Here is a 10,934-nt window from a genome sequence, read left to right as displayed (position 1 = left end):
CGCAGATCTCAGATCTGAAATCCTAACCCTAGGTCATTTTTCGTCTAAGTCCTCAGGATTTTAGCTCATATGCACATGTTCGCGGCTCCGTAACTTTTCATCCATAGCTCCGATTTGGGCATATAGCATATCAAAATGTTCATCTCAGGGAGTACATCATTTCATTCCATTGCATCATTTTCATTTGAGCTCAATGCCCGAAATGCTGTTAGAAGAGGGCTTCGTGAGTTAATTGTCAGATCTGCTAGTTCATTTTAGACTTTTGTCATTTTTGCCATGATTAATGTGTGCATGTTATGCCCGTGAGTTCTACATATATTTTGTTAAGGGTTTGTCATCTTTCCAGAGGTGCAACCCATGTATTTTTAGGATGTGTGTGGTCTCTTGTGCAAGCTTGCAAAGTGGTGCACTTGCTAATTCTGTTTTCAGGGACTTAGTAATTTCACTAAGTCCTGGGATTGTTTATCTCATGATGCCATATGTTCTTGTTGTTTCCTAGTGATCCGTGCCCCTTTTGAGGATGATCATTAAGGGAGTTTTGTTAATATTGTAGTGCTCTATCCATCCATGTCTTTGATTGCAATTATGGAGCACCCTAGGTTGAGTCAATCGAGCTCTACTTTTGCTTCGTTGTGAATCTGGACAGATCGTCAACTCATTTGCGATTTTGCCGATGTTATTGTGGTTGATCCGTGCATGCTATGCCATTGTTCTTGCCATGTCTAGCTTGTATTTTGTGCCTTCTTTATGGGTGTATTCTTGTCTTGCCATGACTTGCACCGTAGTGAGTGCATCGAGCTCGTAAACATGCCTTCGTGAGTTATGTTTCAGCATGTCCCAGTTTTCACCAAGTCTGAAAACTGATTATGTTTTTGCTATGTTCGTGTGCTTGTTTGTATATTTTGTGATCCCTTTTGGCTCAAGGTCACTAAGGAACTTTTGTTAAGCTTGTTGAGTAGCTCCATGCCATGTCTTTATTTGTCATGTTCAAGTCCTGTAGCATGTTGTTTTGTTGCTCCGAAGAGGGCTATATGGTCTGAAATTCCAGACGAGTGTTAATTTCACTAAGTCTGAGATCTGTTTTACCATTTGCGTTTTTGCCATGCTTGTTCGAACCTGTTAATGGATGAATTGGCCGTAGCTCAGTGCTAGACTTTTGTTAAGCATCTTGTGTGCATCCCTGCCATGTATTTTGTTGTCATGTTTGGGTGCTGTAGCATGTTCTTTTCATTGCATTTAGATGCCTACTTGCTGTAAATCGCAGACCGATGTCATTTTTGAAACGCTTGCCATTTCCAAACCGTAACTCCGATTCCGGTGTTCTTTATATCGTTTTCAAGTGATTCCATCTCATCTTTCCAGTGGCACCCTTGGAATTCCAAGTTGAGGCCAGGTTCATGCATTTCCTGTCATATCTTGCATTTTGCATCCCGCATCGCATCCCGCATAGCATATCATCATTTCATCATATTGCTTGGTCTTGCACGTGGTTGATTGTATCCTTGTTGCTTGTTTGTCTTGTTTGGGTAGAGCCGGGAGACGAGTTCGCTACCGAGGAGCCCGTTGAGTTTGCTTTCGAGGATTCAGTCAACTCTGACAACTGTGCAGGCAAGATGATCATACCCTCGAAATCACTACTATCTTTGATATGCTAGTTTGCTCGCTGTTTTGCTATGCCATTGCTATGATGCCTACCACTTACTTGCAAGCCTCCCAAATTGCCATGTCAAACCTCTAACCCCCCATGTCCTAGCAAACTGTTGATTGGCTATGTTACCGCTTCGCTCAGCCCCTCTTATAGCGTTGCTAGTTGCAGGTGAAGATTGAAGGCCGTTCCTTGTTGGAACATCTTTTATTTACTTGTTGGGATATCATTATATTACTATGTTATCTTAATGCATCTATATACTTGGTAAAGGGTGGAAGGCTTGGCCTCTCGCCTAGTGTTTTGTTCCACTCTTTCCGCCCTAGTTTCCGTCATATCGGTGTTATGTTCCCGGATTTTGCGTTCCTTACGCGGTTGGGTTATAATGGGAACCCCTTGATATTTCGCCTTGATTAAAGCTTTTCCAGCAATGCCCAACCTTGGTTTTACCATTTTCCACCTAGCCTTTTCTTTCCCTTGGGTTCTGCAGACTCAAGGGTCATCTTATTTTACCCCCCCGGGCCAGTGCTCCTCTGAGTGTTGGTCCACCTGTCAGCTACCGATGGCCACCAGGGGCAACTCTGGGCTGGCCTACCCGTACCTAGGACAATCTGAGTGTGCCCTGAGAAAGAGATATGTGCAGCTCCTATCGGGATTTTTCGGCACATTCGGGCGGTGTTGCTGGTCTTGTTTTAACCTGTCGAAGTGTCTTGAGTTACCGAGATACCGAGTCTGATCGGAACGTCTTGGGAGGAGGTCTAATCCTTCGTTGACCGTGAGAGCTTGTCATGGGCTAAGTTGGGACTCCCCTGCAGAGACTTGAACTTTCGAAAGTCGTGCCCGCGGTTATGGGCAGATGGGAATTTGTTAATGTCCGGTTGTAGATAACTTGAACCTTAATTTAATTAAAATGAATCAACCGAGTGTGTTACCGTGATGGCCTCTTCTCGGCGGAGTCCGGGAAGTGGACACGGTGTTGGAGTAATGTTTGCGCAGGTTGTCCTCTAGTTTCTCGCTCGTGCTTTGCCTCCTCTTCTCGCTCTCTTTTGCGAATAAGTTAGCCCCCATATTTGCTAGTCGCTTGCTGCAGCTCCACTTATATTTATCTTGCCATACCCTATAAGCTTGAATAGTCTTGATCACGAGGGTGCGAGATTGCTGAGTCCCTGTGGTTCACAGATTACTATTACACCAGATGCAGGGCCTGATGATTCCGCTCCAGGAGTCGCGTATGAGCTCCAATGGGAGTTCGACGAAGACTCTCAACGATACTACGTTTCCTTTCCCGATGATCAGTAGTGGTGCCCAGTTGGGGGCGATTGGGACCGTGTCGCTTGTTGGGTTCTCTTTCATTTTGGCGTCGTAGTCGGGCCATGAGTGTTTTGGATGATGTAATGTTATTTATGTACTTGATTGACGTGGCGAGTGTAAGCCAACTATGTTATCTCCCCTTTTATTATTACATTACATGGGATGTTTGTGAAGATTGCCTAACTTGCGACATATGCCTTCAATGCGATTATGTCTCTAAGTCGTGCCTCGACACGTGGGAGCTATAGTCGCATCGAGGGTGTTACACCAACCCTGGTCCACCTCGACAGGGTGCTATGCACGACGGACTGGGAGGAGCGCCATAGCAGCTGCCACCTTCGATGCCTCACCTCGGTGGTCTCCGACCATAGCCCGCTGCTCCTGGATTGTTCTCCGCAACCACCGAGCCACCGACGATTCCACTTCGAGGACTTTTGGGTGAGCTTGGATGGGTTCCAGGACGTCGTCGCGGAAGCCTGGCTTTCCGTGGATGACGCCGACCCATTCCGGCGGCTCGTGCGGCGCCTCCAAGCCACGGCTCGCAAGCTGACCAGCTGGAGCGCGCACACGGTCGGCAACGTTCGGCACAAGCTGGCCCTTTTCCGTGAGCTGCTGCTCCGGTTTGACAAGGCCCAGGAGGACAGGATGCTTTCTGCTCATGAGGAGTGGCTACGCAAGCAAATCAAGCGCTCCTACCTTGGACTAGCGTCTCTCGAGCGCACCATTGCGCGGCAGCGGGCGCGCATCGCAACCCTCAAGGACGGAGACGCTAACACCTCCTTCTTTCACCGGCAATGCTCTTATCGCCGCCAGAAGAATCGGGTGCACAGCCTCGACGTTGATGACCACACGCTGACCGACCATGCCGACATGGCCTCCGCTGCCTTCGCGCACTTTGACGAGTTGTTGGGCACCGAGGTCGGCCGTGACTGCACGCTGGACCTCTCGCAGCTGATCACCCCATCTCCGGACCTCCTCGAGCTGGACGCGCCCTTCGAAGACGAGGAGATTTGGAATGTCGTGAAGCAGCTGCAGCGCGCAAGGCACCAGGGCCCGACGGCTTCACGGCCGAGTTCCTACGCGCTTGCTGGCTCACGGTCAAGGATGACTTCGCCGCCGTCTTCCAGCAACTCTACGACATGCGGGGGCGCGGGTTCGCATGTCTGAACCAGGCCCTGCTCTCCCTGCTCCCCAAGCACGCCGACGCGAGCTGCCTGCGGGACTATCGGCCGATCAGCCTCATCCACCTGCTTGCAAAAGTCTTCGCCAAGGTGCTATCGCTCCACCTCGCGCCGAGACTCGACGCCCTCGCCAGCAGCAACCAGAACGCCTTCATCCCCGGGCGCAACCTCCATGACAACTTCGTCTTGGTGCGCCAATCTGCTCGTCTTCTGCACCAGCTGGGAGCACCGGGCGTAATGCTGAAGCTTGATCTCGCGAGGGCGTTCGACTCGATATCCTGGCCTTTCCTCTTCGAGGTGCTGAAACAATACGGCTTGGGGGACAGATTCCTTGAGTGGCTGGCGATCCTCCTGTCTTCTGCTAGCACCAAGGTGCTGCTCAATGGAAGCCCTGGCTCCCCAATTTGGCACCGCCAAGGCCTGCGCCAAGGGGACCCGATGTCGCCGCAGCTGTTCGTCTTGGCTGTTGACACCCTTGGTCGCCTGTTCAAGCGCGCCACCGAGCTCGGGATCATACGCCGGCTGCACCCCTCCAGGCCGGGCATCCTGACTCCACGTCAACTTTGCCAAGAGCACCGCCACGCTCATCCGCTGTGAAGATGACACTGTACCGCTCGTCGTCGAGAGCCTGGGCTGCCCAATCGTCAAGCTCCCCATTACCTACCTCGGCATCCCGCTCACCATTCGATGCCCCACCACCACGCAGCTGCTACCCCTCGTTGACAGAGTGGCGGGCAGACTGCCCACCTGGAAGGCTTGGCTCATGAACCGAGCAGGCCGGCTTGCGCTGGTGAAATCGGTGCTCAGCGCGATCCCGCTGCACCAGCTGCTTGTGTTGGCGCCCCCAAAGAGGATCCTCCGCATGCTTGAGCGTATCCAGCGTGGCTTCCTTTGGGCCGGGCGCGCCGAGGCCAAGGGAGGCCACTGCCACGTTAACTGGCGTCGTGTCTCGCGCCCCAGGAGCCTCGGCCGGCTGGGCGTGCACGATCTGGAGCGCACCGGCATGGCGCTTAGGACCCGTTGGCTCTGGTTCAGCAAAACCGATGGGCGCCGTGCTTGGGCTGGTCTCGACCTCCAGTTCTCTGCTGAGGAGCAGGCCTTCTTCTTCGCTAGCACCCACACGTCCATTGGGAACGGTGGATCAATGGACGCTCCGTTCGTGAGATTGCACCCTTGCTGCACGCGTGCATCCCCAAACGGCGAAGGAAGAATAGGACGGTCGCTGAGGGCCTGCGGGCCCATCTCTGGGCGCGCGACATCCACGGCGTCTTGGGCGTTCACGAGATCGGCCAGTACTTGTTGCTTTGGCGACTCCTCGAGGGTATTGCCCTCTCCGCCGAGCCTGACAAGCTGATTTGGAAGTGGACTGAGGCCGGCACCTACACTGCCAAATCCGCCTACCTCGCATCCTTCCATGGATCAATCGCCTGCAACCATTGGAAGCTCACTTGGAAGAGTTGGGCGCCGCCGAAAGTGAAGTTCTTTCTCTGGCTCGCCAGCCTTGACCGCTGCTGGACGGCTGACCGCCTTGATCGACATGGGCTTCAGCACCACACGGCGTGCCCCTTGTGCAACCAGGCCCCGAAGACGATGCAGCACCTCCTGCTAGCCTGCCCCTTCTCGCGGCAGGTCTGGCACGAGATCCTTTCCTGGATGCGCATGACCTGCCGAGCGCCGGCCAATGACAGCTCCCTACTCGATTGGTGGCTCAACGCTAGGCAAGACACCTCCCAGCTGATGCGCAAGGGGCTTGCATCCGCGATGCTTTTGACATCCTGGATGATTTGGAAACACCGAAACGACTGCATCTTCGACCGCGTGCAACCGTCCGTTCACGCCTTAGTGAGTAGGATCAAGGCCGAAGCCAGGCTTTGGGCCACTGCTGGCGCTGCTGGCCTTAGAGTCGTGCTGCCCACCTCATGGGATGTGCACTAGCATCTACTTTCTTTGTGAAACTGCCTCCTAGGAGGATTGTAATTACAAACTCCCTCTTTTCAATGGAATGAAACGCATGGGTCTCCTGCATTTTCTTGAAAAAAAATGATCATCATATAATTTATCGAACACATAAACTGACAGCATTAGGTGGTTTTTGTCAGGAACAAAATGGATGAACAGAGAATAGCTTGCATATCTGTCACTTGGAGAGGCAGGCAACTTGACGTTGATGCAGACCCAAGCTGTACGGTGAAGGAATTTGGGCGACTGCTCCAGGATTTGACTATTTTTAAACCAGAGATGTTGAAGTTCATAGTTCCACAATCTGCAAGTAAAGGTTCCAAGCTGATCAGTCCATTTTTAGACCCCCATTCAAGCTTAACACTGGAAGAAGCTGCTGTCAGTGAGGTATGATGCGCATGCATTGCACGTATATTCAACATGCTGTTGGGTAATTGCTAATGCAATGGTGAATAACACAATTTCTATGCACCTTTCTCTCTCTCTTTTCGTGCATCAGGGTAAGCCTATTAGAATATTTTTTTGGAAAAGGAGGATAAACCCCCGGCCTCTGCATCTAGACGATGCATGTGGCCATCTTATTAATTATTCACAGCGACCATACAAAGTAATACATCAGTGAGTCTAAAACCACCATCCAGGCAACACCTGTTGCTACTCATATCCCATTGATGAAGGTGTGCCGAATATCCGGGCCTAATACCAAATGGTCACTCTGTGCATTTAAAAACCGAACCGAAAAACCATACCGAAAATAAACCGAACCAAACCAATTTTATGGTTTTTATGGTTTCTGGTTTCGGTATGGTATGAACTTTTCATACCGATTTGAACTTGGTTTTTATGGTATATACCGGAAAACCGAACGGTTAACCGAATAAACCGAAGTAAAAAATAAATTTATATTTCTTGAGATGAACAACCATACAAGTTGTCATTTTTCTTGTACATGAGTCAAATGCACTACTAAGCACGTAATTTTTTCTTGTAACATAGTCATTTTTCTATTTTTAAAATGCTAAGGACGTCCATAACCATCAACAGATGAATCAATGCATGCATATATACTTATATATATATAGTCATATACTATTTGTGTACAATAGTATGTGTTTTGAGTCATAAATTTGCTAATTATTATTACGTCATTTCCAAATTCGCGTCAACTTTGGTTTTTATGGCATATACCGAAATCATACCGAAATAATTTGGTATATACCGAAACCGAACCGTATTTTAATTTCATACCATATTTACCGAAGTATTAATACCGTACAAACTGAAAAACCGTATAAATCGAACCATGTAAACCGAATAAACCGAACGCACAGGGTGACCAAATGGACATCGCACCAAACTCTAACATCTAAAGCTGGATGCCCCAGCCCAGCCACATATCGGGACTGGGTCCCATACCGGCCTATTAGAATGATGGGTGTCTTTGAAGATGAAATTGAGGAAGTATCAGACAATGGCAAAAGACCAGATCTGCGGATAATTGGATTTGAAGAGGAAGAACAACGGCTGAGTCAATGATCTTCAGGCAGGCCCCGTGTTTCACTAAAACTTCCACAGGGGCAATACATCTTCTGTGATTTTCGGACACTTCACTTACCCGGGGCTGAGGTTAGTCAATCTTCTGAACCCATTTGTGTTTTTCGGTTCATATGAGACAGATCCATTGGATAACAATCATGATGCCAGTTTGCTCATAAATCTTACTTCTGCTCATGCTATTTTGTACCTTTACATTTTTGGTCTTCCTGCTTGAATAATTCTATGCTCTTTCCATTGGATCATTCGAGCAGTCAGCAGTGTGTATGTCATGGATATTGATTTGCAAAGTATGGAAAAACTAGATTGTGTAATTTAAACAAATATCTATACAGGAGAGCATAGAAGACCCAAAATCATGTTGCCTGCTAATTTGTTTATTTAGTCCAGAATAAATGAACATAATTTTGAAGCCATTTCCATCTCATACCACTAACTTTCTAGAATGATGAAATCCATGTTATACTCCTTGATCATGTCAGGTGTTGCCTAAAAACTCTACTTTCTCCGTCCGTCCGTCTGTCCCAAAATTACACAATCATGGCATGCTAGTAGTAGCAAGTTTCTGTCTGATTTGTATAATCGTGGGTAGGCCAATCATGGCATCTTAAATTAAAATTGTGTGCTTATTTGCCTTTTGGGTGCCAGTTGAATCCACCACCTTCAGAAGCTCTGAAAAGAATGCACATGCTTGCTTGTGACCCCGGCATAATTGCGATCATGAACAAGGTAACAATCTTCAAGTGGCAGGTCTGTTTCTTTGTGTAGTTTCATATTTAGACAGTTAATTTTTTCGGTTTTTTCAGCATAGATGGCAAGTGGGAATCATGACTGAAATGGCACCAGTGGGATATGTAGGTGTTAGTCCAAAATGCATTATAGGCTTCAATAAGGTGAATATAAGTTACTCGCATACAGTACAATTAATATTCATCACGCAGCAATTTTTGTTTTCTGAGGGTATATTGTGTGCTATTCATATAGAACATGGGAGAGGAGATACCCCTTCGCCTACGAACTGATGATTTGAAAGGATTTCGGAAATACGAAAGTATCAAGAAAACTCTGCTCCATGAACTTGTAATTTTTTTGGTTTTATATTCCCATAGAATTTGTATTTCGTATGCGGATTATCTTTTTGCTATCGTTACGGCCTTTTACATTTTTTTTACTTGTCTATTCATTGATTTCAGGCGCATAAGGTGCACTCTGAGCATGATGCCCACTTTTTCGCTCTTAATAAGCAGGTTCTTTATTTTAGCTGCCCCAGTTGCCTTTGTTTGCCAGCTGTTTGCTTTGACTTCACCTGATCCTCAACTTACAGTTATTTTTCTGTTCGGTTGAATGAGGAAGCTGCGTCCTTGGACTGGACCAAATCAAGTGAACATGTGCTGAGTGGCCGCAAAATATTTGATTCCTATGAAGATGAATTTGATTTAGAACCGGAAGATCATGTTGTCGGTCACAAGCTTGGGGGTGGATCGAGTTCACTGGCAAGTGCCTGTGTGTTGCAAGGAGTAGCTGCTTATCAGCTTCTCTTGAGTGCATCATCAACAGATTTGGGGAGTTCCCACAGTAGTGTTACTAAATCTGTGGAGAAATATAATGTGCAGGGTACACAAGCTGAACCTGATCCGGATGATGCTGGTCAGGATTTTATTCAGGAAAATGTGAAGGCGGAACCAGGCCCAGATGATAATGATGCCATGCCTATTGATGTAGGATCAGCAGGTTTTGTGGCATCTACAGAGCAGAATACCAGAGGTTATTCTGAGCCTGTTCCTGATGATGTTGCCAAGAAAAGCTCTGTTGGTTGCCTAGAACCTGATCCTGATGATTCGGCAGATGTTGACATGCTTAACAAGGAGATCAATGGTGAGCATGATAATGAACCTGATCTGATGATGGTACTAGTGAGTTTGTCCTGGAATCTAGAAACAAGACGGAAGTGGAGATGGAGCTGAGAATTGACTCCACAGTTCTGAAATCTGAACCTGATCCTGATGACTCCTCTAGCTCTATTCAAAACCAGGAGGTGTGCATTGATGGGAAGCGCATGGGAGAACCTGATCTGGATGCTAGTACCTGTGGAGCTGTTCTGAAACCTGGAAATAAGATTCGAGCGGAGATTGGGCAGAGCAGAAAACACTCAGTTTTGGAGTCTGAACCTAACCCTGACGATCATGCTGCTAATTTAAAGAGAGATGAACTGCAAAGAATAGAAGAGCCAGTGGCAGCCCTCTGTTCGTGTCTCCAGTAGGCTATTGAAATGCTTCGGTCGCAAGCTACACCTTCAGAGGCATCCTCTGCACTTCAAACACTCTTCAAAATTATCAAGAATGTGATAGAGAACCCAAATGAACCCAAGAAGATTGCGCAAGGTATGCTTGGTTTCTGTATGTTATGCTTTGTCTTCTGATGCACTAAAACAAATTGTTGCTAATTATCATCCTTTTGTCCAAACTTCTAGACCAATTCGCATTTCCAAAGGAGCGTGGCGAATTACAAAGGTACATCTCTTATCTCTGCAAAGTCCCACTAGTCTTAAAATTCTGGTGTACACTATAGGAGTAACTGCCTTCTTCCCTTTCCCTCTCAAAACCAGCTCCGATGGAGGTCCTCGAGTTGATTGGCTTCCGCGAGGATGTGGTCTCGGATGAGATTGGGCGTGCGGAGACCTACCTGGTTCTGAAAAGGAAGGATCTTGTGTTGCTGTGGCTTGCGAAGTCCTCTCTTGAAGTATCCATGGCTTGATCCTGTCGGCTGTATACCTGTATTTCATCCCCTTTGTGCTGCGAAAATGGTTTAGTTTGTTCTTGTGCAATGAGAATGAGAACATGAAACTCTGTGTTGTCTGTCAGCTTCTCAACTGTATACCAAAGATATGTGATTGCAGATACACTCGTAAACATCTTCTCTCGGGCTTATGCTAGATTGAATTGGTTTTGGAAAAACATTGACCATCACATATGCTGTCTGTGCTCAGTGCTCCCCTTTTGGAGAGACCGTGACGCTTATTCTCTTTTTTTTGTGCGTGGAGAGTGTGACACTTCTTTTTAGATCAATCGGCCAGGCTTTATTAATCGATAGGAATGGATGCAGGGATCAGGATCATGCAAGTACCCTGACCTAAAACTTCATAATTTTGTAGGATACTGATTTATAGATCTTATGATTTTGTTACAAAAGGTGCACTAGCTGGTACCCTCATTTGACTAATGCACTAGCTGGTAGAAACTAGGATTCTACCCGGTCTAGGGTGTAGCATGTAAGGGAAGGAGGGA

At 47.5% G+C, this 10,934-nt stretch overlaps 1 pseudogene; it reads left to right on the top strand.

Annotated features, from left to right (window-relative positions):
- The first annotated feature begins 6,243 nt into the window (after positions 1 to 6,243).
- Positions 6,244 to 10,404, top strand: LOC123154444 (uncharacterized; annotated as a pseudogene).
- Positions 10,405 to 10,934: the final 530 nt, after the last annotated feature.

This window comes from Triticum aestivum, chromosome 7A, assembly GCF_018294505.1.
Source record: "Triticum aestivum cultivar Chinese Spring chromosome 7A, IWGSC CS RefSeq v2.1, whole genome shotgun sequence".
Classification (NCBI taxonomy): Eukaryota; Viridiplantae; Streptophyta; class Magnoliopsida; order Poales; family Poaceae; genus Triticum; species Triticum aestivum.
Note: the sequence above shows the minus strand (reverse complement) of the source record. Positions and strands in the feature narration are given on the sequence as shown.